The sequence below is a fragment of the Balearica regulorum genome, unplaced genomic scaffold (assembly GCF_011004875.1).
Source record: "Balearica regulorum gibbericeps isolate bBalReg1 unplaced genomic scaffold, bBalReg1.pri scaffold_57_arrow_ctg1, whole genome shotgun sequence".
Classification (NCBI taxonomy): domain Eukaryota; kingdom Metazoa; phylum Chordata; class Aves; order Gruiformes; family Gruidae; genus Balearica; species Balearica regulorum.
The window spans coordinates 118,100-138,566 of NW_022679074.1; the positions used below are offsets into that span (position 1 = coordinate 118,100).

Sequence of the window (20,467 nt, forward strand, 5' to 3'; positions counted from 1 at the left end):
TCAAACATGAGCAATAGTGATGTTTCTTATCCTGTGCATCCTGCTCTAGGTGATCCTGCTTTCACAGGGCAGGTTGGACCAGATGATCTCCAGAGATCCCTTTTAACCCCTACCATTCTGTGACTCTGTGATTCCTCTGGTTTGAATTGTTATTGTTTCCATTCCAATGTTAAAACTTTGATGTGAGGTTTTACAAACCATGTTACTGGTTGGTTTATTTATGGGTTTTATGGTCTTGTTTTCCTTCCCTCACAGAGCAGACACATCTCCTGTACGAATCTGTGCAGCAAACAGAGCTAAATGTCCACAGTGTAAAACCCATTTGTGTATTTTTTCTAATTTTAATATATGCAACTAATCAATTTGTACTGAGTTACAAATGCAGAAGCTGGAGTGTACATTCTCCTCCCAAACTTGGGTTAACAGTATGATGTTTATCGTGTGTGCACACTTATTATCTCTTTCCCTCTCTCTCTACATTAGGTAGATAGGAATGTATATATGCACACATTCTCCTAAACAACATATTTTTTTCTACAGAAATGGAGTTACATTTATGTGAAGAACGCTTTAGCAAATAAAGACGGTGTGGGAAATGTGCGATTTCCACCTGTGCGCTAAAGCAGCGAAAAACAGCGGTTCAGAGAAAAGATATGCACAAAACAGACCTTGCGTTCTTCAGTAGCTCGTAAATAACATGTGACTGGCTGAATCCAGGAGATAAGGAGCTGAGAACAGACAGCCAGGTGCCTGCCAGGTGCAAGAGAAAAACAGAATAACAGATCTTGCAGGGAACACGAATCGGGTGATGATTGGGGAATAAAAGAGCCTCCCCTTTTAACAAGAAATACTATATAATCAGAAAATTCTGTAATAAAGTTGATTCTGTACTTGCACCCTATGGAGTCCGTGCCTATCGTACACCACAAAGTGCGACACGTTGAGTCCTACCTCGCGCTCTGCGTGCCTGTGCGGTGCGGGGCTCCTCTGTGATACTGCTGGGCTACAACTGAGCACCCTGGATCAGGCCAAGACATTTTTAAATGAGCAGCCATAGAGTTTGGCAGGGACTGTGGAGGTGATTAATACTACTTTGGACCTTTTTCCCTTCAAATAGCCTTTCTGCTCTCCTGCCCTTCTCCTTTTTTCCTGTCCTTCTGGGAAAGGTTTGTCATGCAAGTCGGGCGTTGCGTAGCTCTTCTTTTGGCACAGCCCCATTAGTATTCAGCACTTGAGTACTCCATCAGTAAAATTGAGATGGTGATTATTTCTGCCTTGTCAACGTGTGATTCTAAACAACTTTGGAGAGTTCAAATGCACCTTGTGGTAAAAATAAGCATTTAAAGCGTTGACTTAGAGCCTGCGGTCTCTGGATCCCTGGAGGTTTGTGAGATCCCGGTGCATGCTTCACAAAAGGTAACTAAGGAGAGGCAGTGTCTGGTCAGTAGGTTTAGTCTGACATTAGGAGAGAGGTACTCCTGCAGGGTCCAGAAACCGACAAATTAAAAAAGTGTTCAGATTTATTCATGGATGCACCATCTTTGAATTTTATTGTTATTTATCTTGTGTGTATATGTATGTATGAGGATTACTCATATTTCTGTCTTTAGTAATGTCTGCTACAGAATGATTGTTGTATTGATAAGGTTTTGGTGATTGCTTACAGGTTATAGTGGAAATTTTGGCCAATGAGAAGGACAGGATTTTACAGACAAAGAAGGAATAAAAGAGGAGTCAGGGAGGATGGGAACTATGCACAAAGCCAGGAACGGATGGAGTCAGATGGGTTCTGAACCCTCGAGGTTAGTGCACACGGGACGGGTTTGGGCTCCCCTCTGCACAGGCCAAAGCGCTTTGCAAAGCGTGCGTGTGTGTGTTTGCTTTTGGGAAGTCACAAAAGGAGCTGCCTACAGCCAGGTCCTGTACCTGAGCGCATAATGACCCTTTCAGCCCCGTTCTCGGGGTCTGGTAGCGGCTAGTTCCGCTTGCTGGAGAGCGGAGGCTGTAAACCTTAGTGCAGTAAACGGCGGGCAACCTTCCCACAACAGCAGAAAGCAGGGAAGGTTAAACATGCCACGTGAGCGACCTGTGCAATGGAATGCTCAGTGGAGCTGGCTCTGCTCCTTGCTAATGCGATTGTTAGGCTGCGAATTAGACTCCTCGTTTAGGAGTGGTGTCTGTGCAACAGTATTGCTTGGTGCCATCAGTATTTCGATAGCTTGAGTATCGAGTACCCAGAGTTCCAGTGGGGCTGGATTGCTGAAAGTGAGCAGCAAGTAAAAAGCAATGCAGAGTTTAATAATGTTTTCTGTACGTCTCTCTAGAAATGGAGAGTCCAGAAGGGAATGAGTGCCTGAGCCGTTAGCTGGGTAGGAGACTCGCTCTCATGTTAGTTATGTCCCTGGCTTGGCTCACAGTTTCAGCGTTCAGGATCAATTCTCATTGACTCCCATCAAGAACTGAGCGTAGCCCTTGAGGTGAGGAATGTGACCCTTAGCTGCAAAACAATCTCTGTGAAAAACAATGTACCGTTTATTCAATATTGTGGAAGGAGCATTAACATTTCAGGAGCTGTTAAATTCACATGGGTATTGTAGTGTGCAGTTCTGAAGAAGAGTATGTGGTTTTCTACTGCTAACGTGCTCAGCATGTTTCTCGTTAATAGTGTTTATTTTCTTTTTTTTTTCCTTGCTGTATTTACATTCTTATTGGCCCCCCATCTACTTAACAAGGCTGTTAACCACTCACAGGGTGGTGATGCAGCACTGATTCCTGCCTGCACAGCTCATTTAGGCTCAGATTGCTGAAGAGTGCGCTGGTGAAAGCTGAGTTGAGAACTAGTTGGAGAGCTTGATGGCATCTTCTCCTACTGAGAAGACTAACTTTGTGCTCTGTCTGTATATCTCTGTGTTCCAGTCTTTCTCCTTTTTCCAGATTGTTTGGCTGGCTACACGGGGCGACGTATCAGCTGGCCGTTGGAAACAATATGCGGTTTATCCGATATGCCGGTGTGTGAGAGCAGGGAAGAGCGAAGAAGCATGATTTTCTCCAAGTCTTAAGCCTGAAAGGATAGTATCTTTTTTTATTGTGTGGTTCACTTAAAAAAAAAAAGTGAGGATTTATCACGTGCTGTGTCATGTGTCATGTCATCTGCCTAAATTTGCCTTGGAACAGCAGCAACTATAAATGCAGAGGAAACGAGTGCTGCAGCTCTTGTCAGAGAAATGTCTTTGGATTTGTTAAGTAATCCAAGGAAGAGGTACTTGTGATGCAGATAAATAAAGACCTGCTCCAAAGCCCCAAGTGAGGCAGTGGGAAGGCTCAGCTGCTGCTTAGAGGCTGCTGCTAAGCCTGCAGAGCAGCAAAACCTACTGTGTTTTATGGTTTACTTGCAGTTGCTGTATCAAGGCACTTTGACTTGAACGCACAATTATCTGTGTATTTGGGAAGTGCCAAAAATACCCTGGTAGTTCTTGTGGCACGTGACGAGCTCGCGTCCAAGAGTTGCTTAAGTTTTCATTTCATTGAGTTTACGGGGGGCTGGCAACTCCTAGCAAAATACGGGTGGGAATGCCGGGGCAACAGTTCACTGTTGCCAAATTCTGTTGCAGCTGCTGACGTGTATATATGTAAAAAATCAGGGAAAGCAATTTCCCCTTCTCCTGTGAAATACTTACATTGTTTGTGTGAATGTGTAATAACATGAGAAATGTAACCAGGGTCATAATAAATGTAATTTTTGTTGTAGTCCTCGTGGTGCTTGTGTGGTCACTTGAGGGGAACAGTAAAAGTACTTGTTTCTTCAAGAGGTAAAATAAGATAGGCCATACTGATATTGATCTACTTCATGACTATAGATACAGTCAAATATACAATTGATTTTAATTGTGCATTCCTAAACAGTTTAAGTGTATAAAACCAACAAGCCTACTGCATCCAAAAGAGAACTGTCGTCTTGTGCAATTATTATCTTTTCCCAGATCAATTGTGGCTTTGTCAGAAATGAGACGGACTGGATTTCAGGCTTCAGGATAACCTTAGCAATAAGATATTCTGCTATTCAGAAGCCCGTGTGGAACATAAGTAACCTCTGGGAAGACTTTACTGATTTCTGTAGATTTAAGGCAGGAATTAGTCCATCTCCCAGTATTTTAAAACAGGTAGGAGGTCAGCAATCCAACAATAAATTGGATTATGTGGTAAAGCACATTAAAAATACATATACCATTCCAGTGCCTTTATTTTTCTTCCCTGAAAAATACTTCTATCTATGCCACTTTATTATTTCGTGGGATCGTCATTTCTGTGGCCGTGAACAGCACGGTGCAATATAGGCAGAAAGATCCCATGCAATTTCCGTAGAAGAATTTGGTATGTATTTTATAACCTAGTAATAAACAATGCTTATCCAGTCACAAGTCCAGTGAGTCCTGCGTTCTGTCTCTCGCACCAGCAGAAAATACTCCAAGTACCTTTTTTGGTAATTGCAGAAAAGAGGACACCACCATTCCCTAAACGTCTCGGAGCATCTCGATGCCCTGCGTGTGGACGCTGGCTGGGGATCGGGTGAGGGAGGCTCTGCCGCGTACGTGCCAGGGGCGCAGAATTGGCTGTTCCCTCGGCGTGTATCCTGCACGGGGGTGAGCAGCGTGGGTCACCATTCTCTCTTTTCTGGTGGTGAAGGACGCAGCGTTTAGAAACAGAATCAGCACTTGAAGCCTATCGTGATGGTTGTCCAAAACAAGGCTTTTTTTTGCTACATATATACAAAAGCAGCAACCCTCACCCTTGAATCTCCCCAACTTGCCCAGTTGAAAAGTTCGAGTAACTTAAGAAACAATAGTGTCCTGTAAGAAACGTCTACAACTGGAAGTCTGTCTCGGGGGATGTGGGGAGCCTTGTCACTGAAACATTGCATTGACACACTGGGCTTTTTCTCCTGCTCGTTTTCTCACTGCTGTGCAAATCTAAACCACGCAGGCTATTTCCAGAGCGAGCTGCTTTTCACCTTCAGATGATCGGGATCACCATGGTATAAATATTCCCTTTTTCCCTCTTCCAGAGCCTGAGTTCAAGAAGCCGATAGGCTAATCGTCAAACTCAGACCTCATGGTTTAATTGAGTGTCCTCTGTACAGAGTTCCTTAGCTCGCTGCTCACACGGAGATTTCAAAAGTGAAGGCCATACCGTGTATTATACCTAGGCTAAAGCCTTTCTCGTTGCCAATACTAAAATGAAGCTGATGGTGCTACGGTTTTATACCACACTCTCGCTTATTTTTAGGGTCTTGTCTACTCTTCTGCTAGCAAAGCGTTATTAGATGGATATAACCTCTTATTTCAGGAGGAAGATAAGTGCATCAGTCTAACTTCATTAGTTGCACCCAGTACCCATTTACCCAGCTGAAGAGGTGTGATTTTTCTGTTCACAAGTCTGACAGTGGTTATTTTGAAGAGTGGCAAAACAGTCCCCGGGCTGGAATTCTTTCTTTGTGAGCGTGACGTTTAAGGCCACGGAAAAACCTCAATGCTCTGTGTGCTCTGCTCGTGCTGCTTAATACTTTCTTGCTCGGAGATGAGCTGAGCTGCTGTCGCTGCAAGTGCCACCTCGCCTCGGGAGCTGTGTGCTTCCTGCAGCTATTTACAGCCTGAAACACCAAACCACGTTTGTGCCTCCCGTACTGTCTCGGGTGTTTTCTGGCAGCGTGCTTTATGTGCGTCATCAGGTGTGAATATTCTGCTTGTTCTAGACTGCCGCACGGAGCGTTGTTGGAAGTTTAGGCTTGTCAGCTTAAAAGTTTGATTTGAAAAGTCGCTAAAATAACATATGGGCTTGTCAAACTGGTGCTTCCGTGCACGGCATGACAGTCTGTGTTTTCTATTTGGGGTGCTCAGCAATTTGTAGTGCAGATAATTTAACATCCTACGCTTGGCCCAGCAGATCACAAAGTCTATTACGTAAGTATTTATTCTTTACTTTCCTTTGTGATAGCTTAATGTCCCAACTGCCACCAGCAATTTCTTAATTTCTCTTTGAGAAAACCAAATTACACAGGCACTTTGAAAAGGGGACGGTAATTTTGTTTTGAGAAGATAGTTCTGACAGATTAGTCTGCCTGTGCGACCTAAGTACTGCAATATCCGCAGAGCCCACGAGGAGACTAATCAAATATGATTAGATGAAATGAAGTTAATTCATTAAAGAGGTTTTCTGATTTGCAAATCAGCCACCAAATATCAGAGTTTTGCTTCAAATCTTTTCACAGTTTTCTGGTGATTGCTTGGGTTATTTTGAAAGTCTAAATAGCTGGCTTTTTCTAACTGGTGTTTTAAATTTTTATAGAGTGACAAGTGGGAAAGTGGGGAAAAACCCCCCACGAGTGTTATTAGCAAATGCTTTTAAGATCCACGGATCGGTCACACGCCAATGGACCCAACCGGTTCGAGGCTGTATTTTCCACTCGGTAACACCTCCTCAGTTTTTGTAATCTGCTTTTGAATGGTATCAGAACAAAAATGTTAATTTCAATACTTAATGAAATGAAATAATGTCAGAACGTTTGTCTTTCAGAAACTGGCCAGGCAGACCGCGTAGAAAATCTGTTTGTCTGCCCCTCAAAAGCGTCGTTCAAATCAACATTTTTGTAATGAAATACTTCAACCTTAACAGAACACGTACAGTGAGTTTAGGCAAAAATACTGCCTGGTGCTAGCAACAGAGAGCCTGTCAAGAAATAAAGCTGTGTCCAAGTACTGCTACGCTTTTTAACCGGAGACGTCTCCGTTTCATATTGAGTTGCAAAATCAACTACTGCGCGTGGAGCAGCGCGTTAACTTTCTACTTACACACGATGAGCACATTCAATTCTTTAGTTCACAGATGAAAAAAATCCATCCGAAACTTCCTACGCTTCAGTTCTTATTCCAGACGGTAATTGCAAAGACTAGGAGAAATTTCCACAGCTGGAGAAACCTTATCGTTCGTTTATCAGCCCTAATGCTGGCTGGCGGAGCTGGACTGGGGCGGGGGGAGCCGCCTCTCCGCAGGGGCTGGAGTGAAGCGGGACAAGCGCTGCGACGGAGCGATGCTGGGGAGCCCGAAGCGATCAGGCACCGCATAAAATCCTGCAATGCCTCAGCAGACGGTTTGAGGCATTAGCTGGGCAGCCTTTTTGCCTTTTTAAAGTTCCCTGTAAGCGTAAGGATTTCAGCCGTCGTTCTGGCTGAACACACTCGCTTCTCAGCGCTAAATGTGGCAACCAAAATACGGTAGGTATGACCCGTGCCTGCTACTCGGTATTTCCTGTAACAAAAGTCAAAAGCAAATGTGGTTTTGGATTGAATAACTTGAAATAACTTTTAAAAATCGCCTTTTTCTTCAATTTTTCTCTTGTTTGTTTGTTTAGATAATGAAATTCCCTCTCTGGAAGCGTGCTAAGGTCTTGCTGCAGTGGACTGTCAATCCGCTCAGCTGCAGTTCTTATAACTGCCCTGGGACGGTAAGAGCCCCGTTGGGTCGGAGATGGGTTGCAGTTAACAAATTAAGCCATGGCAGAGTATAACGATTGGGCTTGTTCCTATCTCGGATTCTTTTCCTTTCCATCTGACAGCTTTTTGGCAAAAGGAGGCAGGCGAGGAAGTGCTAGGTGGGGAATTTTGACTGCTTGCTCTGACAGTGCCAGATCAGGCTGTCCAGAGAAGGTACGCATGTGCAGCTCCGTGCACGTGCGTGTGCACGTGTTTTTTCCTTTGGGCACGAGTACCTGTGGTGGTTGATGCGTGTGGCGGTTTAATCCCCAGGCATAAAACTGATTTAGCCAGCAGTTAGAGGGCTGGTCTGATTTGGGGCTGATAGCTCCAGCATCTGCTGAGGAGCTTTGTGCACGGACAGTTATTTCTGCTTGCTCTGCGACAGAGGGGCAGAAACTGGGTTTGGGTGCAGAGCCAGCTCAACCACCTCCTCTCTGCCGACAAAGGTGTAAAACACCTCAAAGACACAATTCTATTATTATTTTTGTGCTGTTGACCTCGTAGGTGCCTTTTAGATTTGCGGGTGCGGCTAGCTATGGGTGTGCGGAGACGCACCGGCCGCCGGTTCCTCCTGTCTCCCTTCAGCCAGGAAAGCGCCGTTGTGGTGGGTTGACCCTGGCTGAGGGCCAGGTGCTCACCAGAGCCACTCTATCACTGCCCTCCTTCATTAGACAGGGGAGAAAAGGTATCACAAAAAGCTTATGGGTCGAGATAAGGACAGAGAGACATCACTCACTAATTATCATCACGAGCAAAACAGACCGAACTTAGAGAGGGAATTCACCTAATTTATTACTAAGCAAAACAGAGTAGAGGAATGAGAAATAAAATCAACTCTTAAAACACCTCCCCCCAGCCCTCCCATCTTCCCGGACTCAACTTCACTCCCGGCTTCAACCTCCACCCCCCTTCAGCAGCACAGGGGGGCGGGGAATGGGGGTTACGGTCAGTTCATCACACGTTTCTGCCACTTCTTTGTCCTCAGGGGGAGGACTCCTCTCATCCCTCCCCTGCTCCAGCATGGGGTCCCTCTCACGGAAGACAGTCCTTCACGAACTTCTCCAACGTGAGTCTCTTCCATGGGGTGCAGACCTTCAGGAGCAAACTGCTCCAGCGTGGGTCCCCCACGGGGTCACAAGTCCTGCCAGCAAACCTGCTCCAGCGTGGGGTCCTCCATGGGCTGCAGGTGGAATCTCTACACCCCCTCATCCTTCCGCCATGGCCTGCAGGGGGACAGCCTGCTTCACCATGGTCTTCACCACGGGCTGCAGGGGGATCTCTGCTCCAGCGCCTGGAGCACCTCCTGCTCCTCTCTCTGGCTGGAAAAGCTCTCTCTAATTGTTTTTTTTCCTTCTTAACTATGTTATCATAGAGATGCTGATTGCCTTGGCCTTGGCCAGCAGTGTGGGTCTGTCTTGGAGCCAGCTGGCATTGGCTCTATCAGACACAGTGGAAGCTTCTGGCAGCTTCTCACAGAAGCCACCCCTGTAGCCCCCCCACTAAACAAAACCTTGCCACGCAAACCCAATACAAGCTGATACATCATCATCTAATGCTTTTCTCCCGGTGAGCAGAGCCCACCCTAACTTCTCTGCCAACTTCTGGCATGCCTCTGTGGCATCGCAGAAAGGCAGGCTTCTTAAAGCCAATTCAGTGACCCTCAGGGTTACTTCTTAACCCCTTGCCAGCTATGGCCAATCTTCCAGGCTGGCTAGCTTGGCAAGCAATGCAGCTACCGACCCCCACTGCTCCATTTGGGGCCACCCTGGCACGCCACGTGCACGAGCAGCTCCATCTCAGCTCTCGCCTTCCCCTTTTGCCTTTCTCAACCGCGGCATGGCTGCTTGTGTATCCTGCCGACTACGCCACTTGTCAGATCCAGGCGGCGACACTGGAGGGGCCTCTGCCAGTGGTGACACCAAGCCAGACCCAAGCAGGATCAGATACACAAACACAATGCATGCACAGATGATCAAAAGGCCTTTATTACATCGACGTCCCAGTGGGCGTTCCCCAGTAACCCATCCCTCTCTAACCGGTTATCATCATCCGAGAACATCCCGTTGTCATTTCACTGAGATGAGCCGTGTGATTCCGGTGAAATGGTAACAGTGGAGCAAAACGCCTTTGAATGGACCACCAAAACTCTGCACTGCAGCTGTCAATAGGTTTCCTTATGAGAACTTGCCAAACCAGGTTGTAATAGTGCAAAACAAGATTTATTTGCAGAAAGACTTCCCAAGGTGCCCAGGACATGGCTAGTAGACAAGCCACTGAGCCAATCCTCTTTCCACCAGAGTTCTGTTCACTGACACCACCTAAAGGGAGGGGAAAAAAAGAAAGAAAAAAAAAAAGGAGAAAGGTGAACAAGCCACGAGAAAGAAATATCAGCAAGTTCCTAATCACCAATCACAAGTCTGCATAATCAGAAACTCTCACAGTGTTGAAAAAAATAGGTATGTCAACAGTACACACCTTGTCTCCCATCAAGTTCCACAGCTGGATCAGTGGCAGACCTGTTGCGTTGTCATAATTGGTGACCTGGAAAGACAGAAAAACATTAGTTTGCAGGCATCAGCCTGCAGCAATTAATTCAGGTCATGAGTGTGAGCAATTCTCAGCAATTCTCTGGTCCGAGCCATGGAGGACGCAAGGCTAGCACCAGTCACTGCATCTCAGGTCCTCAAAACATCAACTTAGGTGGAGGCTGGAGGAAAGGTAGCTACTGCTACCAGGCAGCTGGGACAGCCTGCTGGCAAGTTGTCTCTAGTCACTCAAATCCATGCCCTTGCTAGAATTCGTGACGCCTCTGAGCACTGCCTTAAAGCAAAGGAAGCTCTGAGATTGAGCATCACAAATGCCATCAGCTTCCCACTCGTCCCAAATTCCACTGACGGGGATGGCTACAGCCACGAGTAGAAGCACTTCAAAAGAGGGAAGCGCCTCTCCCTTGAGATCAGGCACGACATGCAGGAGCCTTGGGGACACTGCCAGAAGCCTTACTTCTCCCTCTGGCCAGCCAGAGGCCAGGTCCCAGATGTCGGTGTTGCAAAGACAGCCGAGACTGGCAAAGCAGTGCAGACCCAGGCAAATACTTCTCTGCTAGACAACAGGCCACTTTGTGCTCTGTAAAGCCATTCAGGAGCCCTGCCTCCCGGCCCACATCAGCAACAAGAGGGAATACTCAACCCTTCCCAGCCACAGCGTCCGGAGCGGTGCCAATGCTACACAAGGAAGTTCTCAGCACCCAGATTTCTCCACAAGAACCCTGCCCAGCAGCCGGCCTGACAAGCTCGGCCCTTCTTTTGGATTTGAACACACACACGGTGGGCTAGGGGGATAACACAGAGGATAACAGCAGCAGTCAAATCAGCAACAAGGCTTCTGCAGACAGCTCTCAGGTACCTGCGCCACTAGGACTGCGCCTTGGGTCATCTCAACAACAGCGGCGTCAGCTTTGGCGGAAAAGTGATCCTCGCCTGTGGAAAGAAGAGAGCAGGAGAAAACAAATGAGGAGAGAGTCACAGGCTTTAAAGGCCAGAAGGGACTATTCAGCTCATCTTGTTGCACCTCCTACATCAGTTAGGCCAGAGAATAATCCTCACCTCCCCTTGCTGTGGGCACTTGCTGAACCCAGTCTATTAAGCTGGAGGTCACACAAGGAGTATGCCTGCTGTGTTGCCAAAGGGAAAGGGCAAAGTGCTTTCGAAAGCCACCAGCTAAGTGAACGTGAACATCGGTGGCTGATGAATTAGCAGGCTTGCAAGACAGAAAAGTAGACTTCTGCGGTACCTTTGAGCTGCCATGAGTACTTTGATCCTGAATAAACTAAGCTCAGGGGCTTCAGGAGTTTACGGACCCTGCACAGAGCGCAGGACTCTCACAGGGAGCTCAAAAGCATTTCTACCGCAGGCTGGCTGGCACCTGAGCAGTGCCAAATGCCCTCTTATGCAAGCACCGGCAGCTCCAGTCTCTCAGCCTGCACAGCTGACGTGGGTACCGTTGCTAACTCCACACCTGTAAATGCAGCAGGAAACCCTTGTCTCCCAGGCAATACAGTTACAAGTGACTGGGCAGAAGGGTTGTCATTTTGGAGGACAGTTGCTTATTTCCTACCACATTGCTGCAAAATACAGCTTCTCCTTCGTGCTCCCCACCCCGAGACCATCTCCAGCAGCAAGTGAACAACTCCTGACAAGCCCACAAATCCTGAACGAGGTTGATCTCCTCAGGGAACATGCAAAACACTGACTTCTGCTAGAAGCAGCTTAAACCCTGCCATCCCTCTAGTCTTGGCAGGGCCTGTACCTCCTGCAGTGCTGCCAGCCACAAACCCAGGGCTGAAACCTGGCCTGACCCTGAGCTCCTACAGCCACCCCTCCCACACCCAGAAGGGCAGCTTTTGAGACACCAGCACAGCCTGCATCTCTAACATCACCAGAAAGAATGGGGGGCAGTGAGGGCAGGGGAAATAAAAAAAGCAAACCAGAAAGCATCTCTAGGCAGTGACTGACTGACATTCTGCCAGGGCTTGGAGGCTAGTCTTTTGAACACAGAACCAGGCACCTCCGTCATTTTCGTAGGGAAATGCCAGATATTTGTCCAGCAGATTAAAAATGAAGTTGGCATGTACAGCTACTCTGTGACAGAAGGCGGCAGCGTAGGTACAGCTACTTCACCTCTACCCTGCCAGTCCTGCCAACTTGCTGCTTAGGAGAGTCATTCCTTCTCTCCTCCACGCACAAAAAAGCCTGGCCATTTATCCTCTTTCCCCTGGAGTCGAACAGCTTATGCCATGCTAGCACATTTACAAGAAGAAAATACAATTTCTCGCTCTAGTCCCATCAGAGGCTGAGCTTGCAAGAGGGGGGAGAAGGTTGAGACAGAGTCCTTGCTTGTACACAGTTGGCATCCATGGAAACCTGCAGGAGCACCACCGACGGTATGGCTCGAGAGTCCCACTACCTGGAAGTGGTACCATGTTGTCCAGTAAAACTTCCGCTCCTTGGAAAGGCAGTGATAAGAAATCAGGACCTTAAAGAAAAGAGAATCGATCACGGCGTAAGAACATGCCTTTAAGTTACTCCTGTATTCTTGAAGGTGACATTGATTAATTCAATTGCTCTAACAGATATTCATGTTGAAAATTAATGACAGTCAATAAAAAAAACCCCCAAAAACCCAGACTATTCTCCCCAGCAATCTAAGCAGCAGCAGCAACAGCAGCAGCAATCAATTGTCTGATTAGCATGCCAAGTTGGACTGGGCCCCAAGCAAAAGCCAGCCTCCCTAATGGAGGCTGTACTGCTTTCTCTCGCACCTCTGGGGCACCATCAAGTCTTTCCTGGGCTTGTGTAAGAAAACCCTCATCCAGTATGGCTCTCCCAGCCCATGGGGCTGGGGCATAGGAGAATCTGAGTCTTATTCCTACCTCATCAATTCACTACACTTTGGGGCCCTCCTGAAGGCCTCCTTTTGCTCAGCTTCCACGCTGAGGTGGGAGAATTTGCAATTGCCTCTCCCCTCCCCTTCACAAAAGCCTTGCAGGAGCTTGCTGTGCTCCCAAGGGCTCCACACCCGCTGCTGAGACAAACCTTTCTACCTTTTCCCACTTCAGCTCTGGAAAATCCTATAAGCAATTCAAACGATACGGATGCCTCTGATGAAGATTCAAGCCAGAGAAGAGCAGTTAGAGACCTGATTTGTCTGAGCGTGTCGATCTTCACTTTGTCGTATCCTCCGTAGTCCACGTATCTGAGCTCCACTTCACCGGTCTCTTCGAAGTAGCTGATGACTTGAGCCCGTAACCATGCGCCACCCAGGCCTGGAGCCGCGCAGATAATACCAACTGCAAAACAGAAGAGCTCCGTTGAAGTGGCTTCCCAGAAGTCAGCACTTCAGGCTGATTCCTAGTGCTGCACAGTTCTCTACTGAGAATCAACAGCATTTCTTCTCATGCTGCTGCCATCTTCCTTCCACGCTCCCCAGCCCTCCATCAGACAAGCCTGCCGCCTGGGACACCGGCAGAGCTGGCTTGTACTCTCAAGTCTCTGCCTGCCACTACCATGCTCTTCTAGCCAGGTAGTCCAGTTCCCTTCCAGCCTTTGGTCACTAACAGTGAGCTCTGTCTCCAAAAGGGAAAGGAAGCACTAAGGAACCCCTCCCCTTCCTTCCTTGTGATGCACCCTCCACTTTACACCATGTGCAGACAGTGACCCGATGGAGACTTGGGAGGAGTCCCACGCTTTGTCAGCAAAAATCCTCCAGGGGCCAGGTTGGTTAGAAATCCCCCGAGGCGGACTTGATCTCACTCTGCAGTTCAACATGCAGCTAAGTGGCTGAGGAGGGGGGTACTCCAGGCATGACGGGGATAGGAAGAGTAGAGCAACATCTCTAGCTCTGGCAGCAGCTAGGCAAGCAACTCTCTGAACTGTCACATTCTCATCCACTGGGAAACTTCCCAAGCCGAACTCGGGGGCATCAGGCTTTCGCATGACACTAGAAGTTTCTCAGCTGAACCATTTGTGAGCAACCACGTTACTTGCCTTCTACTGGAGTTGGCAGGGTTGGCATTGCAGCTTGAGCGTAGCAGGCGTACATCTGCTGGTCAAGGCTACGCAGGGCGTGGAAAGTGGGGTGTGTATGCTGCTGTAGGAACATGTGTCCAGCATCGACTTGGTTGGCCACAAGCACTTCTACAGGAACTCCATCTGGGAGGAAGAGCTGTCATCGGAGGAAAGAAAGTCTCATTAGTGTTCATTGCAACACAAGCTTCCTTCACAGCAACTCCATGCTCCGCCAGCAACTCCTGAGGCTTACAGCCACGGGTGGAAAAGCCCTTGCACTCTGGTATTTCACTTGCGGCTGAGGGAACTGGGGCTGTTTAGCCTGGAGAAAAGGAGGCTGAGAAAGGGAAACCTTACCACTCTCTCCCAGGACCTGAAAGAAGGTTGTAGTGAGGTGGGGGTTTTTCTCTTCTGCCAAACAACAAGGGATAGGACAAGAGCAAACGGCCTCCAGTTGCACCAGGGGAGTGCAACCAGTTTAAATTGACTAGTAGGAAAAATGTCTTCCCCAAAAGGGCTGTCAAGTCCTGGAACAGGCTGCCAAGGGAAGTGATTGAGTCACCATCCCTGCAGGTATTTTAAAGCCTGCGTGTAAATGTGGCACACGGGGCCATGGTTTAGTTGTGGACTTGGCAGTCTTAGGTTGACAGTTGGATTCAATGATCGGAAAGGTCTTTTCCAACCTACATGATTCTATGAGTCTACACTTCTCAGCTCAGGCAGAATGGAAGCAGTAGTGGAAGACCAGCGAGATCAATCTGATCTGTAACAGTTACGCAAGCTGGAGAACGGAGAGCCGCACAAAACCAAACTGGTTTTCAGGGCAGCTCGGAACCAGCCACGTGGATCTAGCACGCTCCAGCGAGCAGTGACCAACAACAACAGCCTTCCACCCGGACATCAGCATAGCCAGCAAGCTGGGACTTACCCAGGCAGTCATAAGGAGTGAATGAGGTGCCAGCGGTGTTGGTGGAGGTAGAGCGTGGATGTCGGTGAGACACAGCTTTGTGAAATTCTGGCCAATCAGGCTCAGGACTTTTTCTACTTGTTGTGCGGAGCCTGGAAGACAAAAATCCCAAAGGAAGTCTCTAGCACAGATATGCTGAGGACAGCCCCACCACTAATCTAACATCCTTCACAGGCAAGACTGCTGTATTTGCTGATGCCTGCCCTAGCTCCTTCTTCAAGCCTGAAGAGATCCTGCAAAAGGCATTGCTTAAACTACAGCAGCTGAAGATGTTAAAAAGCAGTCTCAACTCGAGAATAGAGGGTTCACGTGCCAAGGCACAGGCGACTTGGCAGATACCTCTGCTGTAACAGCAGCTGAGCAGAAAAGTTTTCTAAAGCACTAGACTCACAAAGCCACAAAATCTCTTTCAATTCCTTGCCCATCGATGCCCCCAAGCTACACAGTAGAGCACAAATCGAGAGGCACTCCACTTACCTTCGATGTGACAGACTCGGGAGTCATGGAGATAAGGCAGTCTTGTGACATAAACTTTGGCACCAGACGCTTCCTTCAGGTAGGTTCAGAAATCTTCCTTTTTGCCGATCAAGCGGCCAACTAAAGCCTTGGTGAAAGAGTCGAGAAACCAACAGTTAGGAAGAGGAACGGAGATCACACAACACTCTTCTCTGTGGCTTATTTCAGCCACTTTCCCAGTTCCTGTAGTGTCGACCAGACGGGATAAGAAAGGCAATGCTGGACCAGGGCAGACTTCAGCGGGTCTGGGAAAAGGTCAGGTAGATAGAGATCCGTAAGCAGAGCTCATTTTCATAGATTCATCTTCACATCTTGGGAGCTAAATGCTTCAATCCTCTCCGTTTAGTGGTTGTGGATCTCCCTGGGATGGCACGGAGCCGGTACCAGACTGGAAGAACCAGAAGACGGCTATGCAGGGCAAGGCAGGAGGTGTGAGCAGCCCGGCGGTGGTTACCTTGGGGACCTCTATTTCCCAGATAGTGAAGTCGGACTTGCAGGAGCCTCCTTCTGGATGAGCGTGCTGGTGCGTCACTGCCTCCCTCATGGCACAGTCATTGTCCATAAAAAACATGCCTTTGACAGCCAAACCTACAAGACATGCACACGTGTTAGCATTCAGACAACCCACACAGTCCAGCTACCAGACACAAGGCCAGGAAAATGCAGCATTTCCTAGAGAGCTTACTTTGAGCTCTTCCTATGCATTGACATTCCTCCTATGCTTGAAGAAAGAAGGTGCCAGAGCTGAGCCATGTTTTGTTTCCAAACCATCAGCTGATACCAGGAATCCTCCCACTTGGCAAGGGAGCAAACTCAAACACCTTCCTCCTGGTCAGAGCCCAGACACAGTGCAGTCAGTGTAACACAAGGCTGATCCTTCCTCCCTCCAGATGAACCAGCAGAAGCAGGAAGAGCCTCACTCGCTTCCAAGTAGTCAGACCATCCAGCGCAAGACCAAAGAGAAAAAGAAACCCAACAGCTGCTTCCCATTTGCCACATCTTCACTAGGTGCACAGCACAGATGCCTAGAAAGGCAAAGGCAAAGAGGGCAGCTGTTTGCCATGGACTTCCTGGACAAGGATGAGGATTGAAGTCTCACAGCCTGGGGGCCGAAGGTCAGCTCTAGGACCTCTTATCCAACATGGCCCCATCATCAGCTTGACCCGCTGTAGCCCCTCTCCCTACCCTTCAGCTGAGTGCAGAGCTCTCAGCCCTTCCCATCCCTAGGCTCCACAACACACTCTTGTACCTTCCTGGCACACCAGCATTCACAACAAGGCAAAACCGTGTTCTTCCTAGGGTTGCGCTCACCAGTCAAAATGCTCCCTGCGTTTCATCCTTCATTGTTGGCAAACTCAATCCCCATGTCTTGCAGCAAGCAGCTTGGTTCCAACTGCTTGTAGCAATTACCAAAGACATCCCCTCATTAGGGGCTGTTGGCACCACAGCCTCTTCTAAAGGCTTTTAACATCCATCGCCAAGGTCAGACGGGTTACCTAACAGTTGCTCAGGCAGCGCTGTATTCTGCCAGGCGCACACCATCCAGGATGTAGAAGGCAAAAGCAACACAGAGACAGGTGGAGGAACTCCTCGCACGTTGCTCCCTCTAGGCATTTCTTGGCGTGCACCTACCCTTCCAAACCACAAGGCTTCCGGGGAAGTGGTCTGCAACCAACTCATTTGATCACAGTTCCTCAGAGCACTTCCCTGCTTCATCCAGCAGCACCTCAGAAACCTGCTGCCTTCCAGCTTCCATTCAGCAGCAGCCCGTCAGCACAGAGAGGAACCCAGTGCTTCCTAGAGGCTGCCTGAACTGAAGCAGAAACCACTTGGATGAGCAGGTCTCAAAACAGCAAGGTGTTCAACAGCCTGGCCTCCATCCAGACACGGCCCACTTCACTGGGCTACTCAAGCACACGCTCAGCTTTAGACAAGAATTAACTTTGTGCCGAAAGGGGACCAGCCTGTTCGCCCCTTGGCAACAGACCCTGAAGATCGCCCAGCTAACACGGGGTCCTACGGAGATGGGAATTCTGAGAGCAAATGCATACCCACCTGCTGCACACTCATCTGGGTTGGCAGTAGAGCTTGAATCCTCTACCAGGCTCACCGCCGCACTGCCGTGACACTCCGAGGTCAGGGGGAGAGAAACACAAGCAGGGCCACTGCTTTCATCCCGAGGTCCTCTTGGTTCTGGCTTTGCACTGTCGTCTGCAACAGGTGCTGGGCTGAAGTGTTGTTACGGACAGGTCTGGATGGTGCTCTGAGAGATCTGGCCTCTCCTGAGTTTGACAGGGAAGAGAGGGCGTCGTTGACCCTGCTGACGGCAGGGAGGTCGAGGTTTCATTCTCTGGGCGTTCCTCTTCCTCGAAGGCTGCCTCTCTCGTCGGAACGCCTGCTTCTTCCATTGGTGGTGAATCCTCCTCTGGCACTTCTTCCTTCTGCTCTTCTTCAGCAGCTGCTCTTTCTTGGTTGTCAGAAGAGCTTGCCTGCTTTTTTCTGTGGCAATAGATCCACCAGCAGCCAAGAAGTGCCAGCGCCCCGGGGATGGCATATGGGATGACTTTGCGGAAGTATGAAGGCATTTTCCAGAGCCTCAGCAATTCTCTCTAGAAGGAGCAACAGAAAGCATGTGAAAAGAGTCACAGGCAAGGGAAGAGGAAGGCTGAAGTTTCATCCAGGTCTTGAGCTATTTCCCTTAGCATGAACAGGCTGCTTTTCCAGCCGCTCTTTACATTCACATCTCTGCTCTACCAGCAGACCACAGGCCAAGATCCTTGCCTTAAGACTAGGGAGAGCTGGACATTTCTCACCATTAGACTCCTGGATTTCACATGACCTCACCTTTACACTTCCAGCCATTTCACCACCTCTCTCCTGCCTCACCCTTGCAGGTCAGGACTACGCACAGGACAGCATCCAGCACTGCGAGTTTCCCCAGCGCCAGCCTGGGTTCACAACACAGCTGGACCACAAGCCTTCCAAGACACAGACTTGAGACACTGCAGGTCTCCCCAGTTCTCTGCTCGAAAGGCAGCATCGCTGTCCTGAGAGTTTCACAGCGTGACAACACACGCTTCCAGCTCTAAAACAGAACTCACGGAAGGTGAAGTGCTTTGCACTCGCTCCAGATTTTCAGGGCTTTCAAGGTGGTGTGTTCTGGGGGCAAGCTGCTTGGAGTGTCTACAGGAAGAGACACAAGGACCTGCTGCTGACCTGTGGCTACCGTTAGCAGCAGAGCCCTCTGGCTCTCCAGCCCACACTTTCCCACCTTGTATGCAGGAGTTATCTATCGGCTTTCGGCCGCTACTCGAATGGCTGCCTGTGCCCTGCTCCTTCTCTGTCTCCCTTCCTACCCCATCAGTGAAGGGTGAGCTTCCTGTCAGTCTAGGCTGAGCCCAATGCCTCAGGCTCAGCTACTCACCTATCCTAGGATATGGTCACTAAGAAGAATTAGCAGCTAGGAACTCTACCCATAGCCCTGGCCAGCCTCTAAAGGTGTAAAGAGCTCAGCCTAGAGCTCTGAAGGTCTGGACCAGCCTATACTTTGATCCCGTATCTACCTAGTGCGTGATCTGTCCTGAAAGTCAAATCATAGTTACCTTTGAAAGAGATTGGAAGTTGAGGAGAAGTGGGCAGTAAACGAGAAATGGTTGGAAAACAGTAGGTGTGCAAGTAGCGAGGGAAGGAGCTGAGTTATCCCAAAGGACAGCTCAGCCCAACTGGCTTTCGCTGGCCCGCTTTTCAGCTTATAAAGCCCCGGTCCGGTGAGGTCACAATCGCCGGGCGGGTGCCGCATCACTGCCCCTTTGTGACACGGGGCCGCACGGGGACGTGCCCCCTCAAGGCCACACAGCTGCCAGGGCCCGGGCACCTCCCACAGCCATCAGCCGCTGCGCTTCCCCACCGCTGCTGGCCAAGGGCTCTTTGTCCGCCGGCAGAGCTCCCACCTCTTCCCTGAGCCACACCAGCCGGATGAATAAAAACCTGCCCAGGCCTGTAAGCGTGCCTGTTCACTGCTTTGGCTGGAACGCTCCGTTTGCTGAGGGTTCTGTGCCACTCTTCCCACGTACAGGACCCTGTCCATGAGACTCGTGGAGCAAAGCACTAGATCTCTTAGAGGTTCATTTCCAATGAATTTGATCTGCCCCTGAGACACAGCCCTATGAGGACTCTGAACTAGCGCTACCAAAGAAACCCCTTCAGCAATGGTGCTGGGTTGACCTGGTCTGGCTGCCACATCCCCACCCAGCTGCTCTCTCACCTTGGGGATCCAAAAAACTTTTGCGGACGGCTTTTGCGCATCTTCACATGTTCTGCTCCCTCCAGGGTCTCTTAGCTTTCTATTTGCCACAGCTTTGCCAGATTCTCCCTCGGGGTGGCTGGACTGGCAGTTTTGCTCCTGCCCCGCTTGGCTGCCCCAGTTTTGGGCTGGTTGTTATTGCTGCCCCATGTCAGCTGGTCGGTTTGGCCCCTGCCCTGCTCAGGGATCCAGACCCGGGACAGGGCAGGTCTGTGCTGGGAGGGGTTAAAGGGATCTAGTTTGTACTGGGACAGTGGCAAATCTGTGCTGGGGAGTTACAGGGATCCACTTTGTCCTGGAAGGGGGCCCAGGAGGTAGTTGGAGGGGTTCATAGAATCAGAGAATCAGCGAATGGTTTGGCTTGGAAGGGACCTCAAAGATCTTCTCGTTCCACCTGTACTAGAAAACACTGAGAACAAAACCATTGATGCAATACAGGCCTTGCAAATTGAAATACCCAGTCTGTCGAAAGAAGTCACGCAAAACCGAATGGCCCTTGATTTATTACTAGCTTCACAAGGTGGTGTTTGTGCAACCATAAATATAAGCTGTTGGATGTACATAGACCAAAGCAGCAGAATCCCCA

At 49.1% G+C, this 20,467-nt stretch overlaps 1 pseudogene; it reads right to left on the minus strand.

The window, feature by feature from the left end:
• Positions 1–9,787: 9,787 nt before the first annotated feature.
• On the minus strand, positions 9,788–18,163 carry LOC142599808 (A-kinase anchor protein 1, mitochondrial-like; annotated as a pseudogene).
• Positions 18,164–20,467: the final 2,304 nt, after the last annotated feature.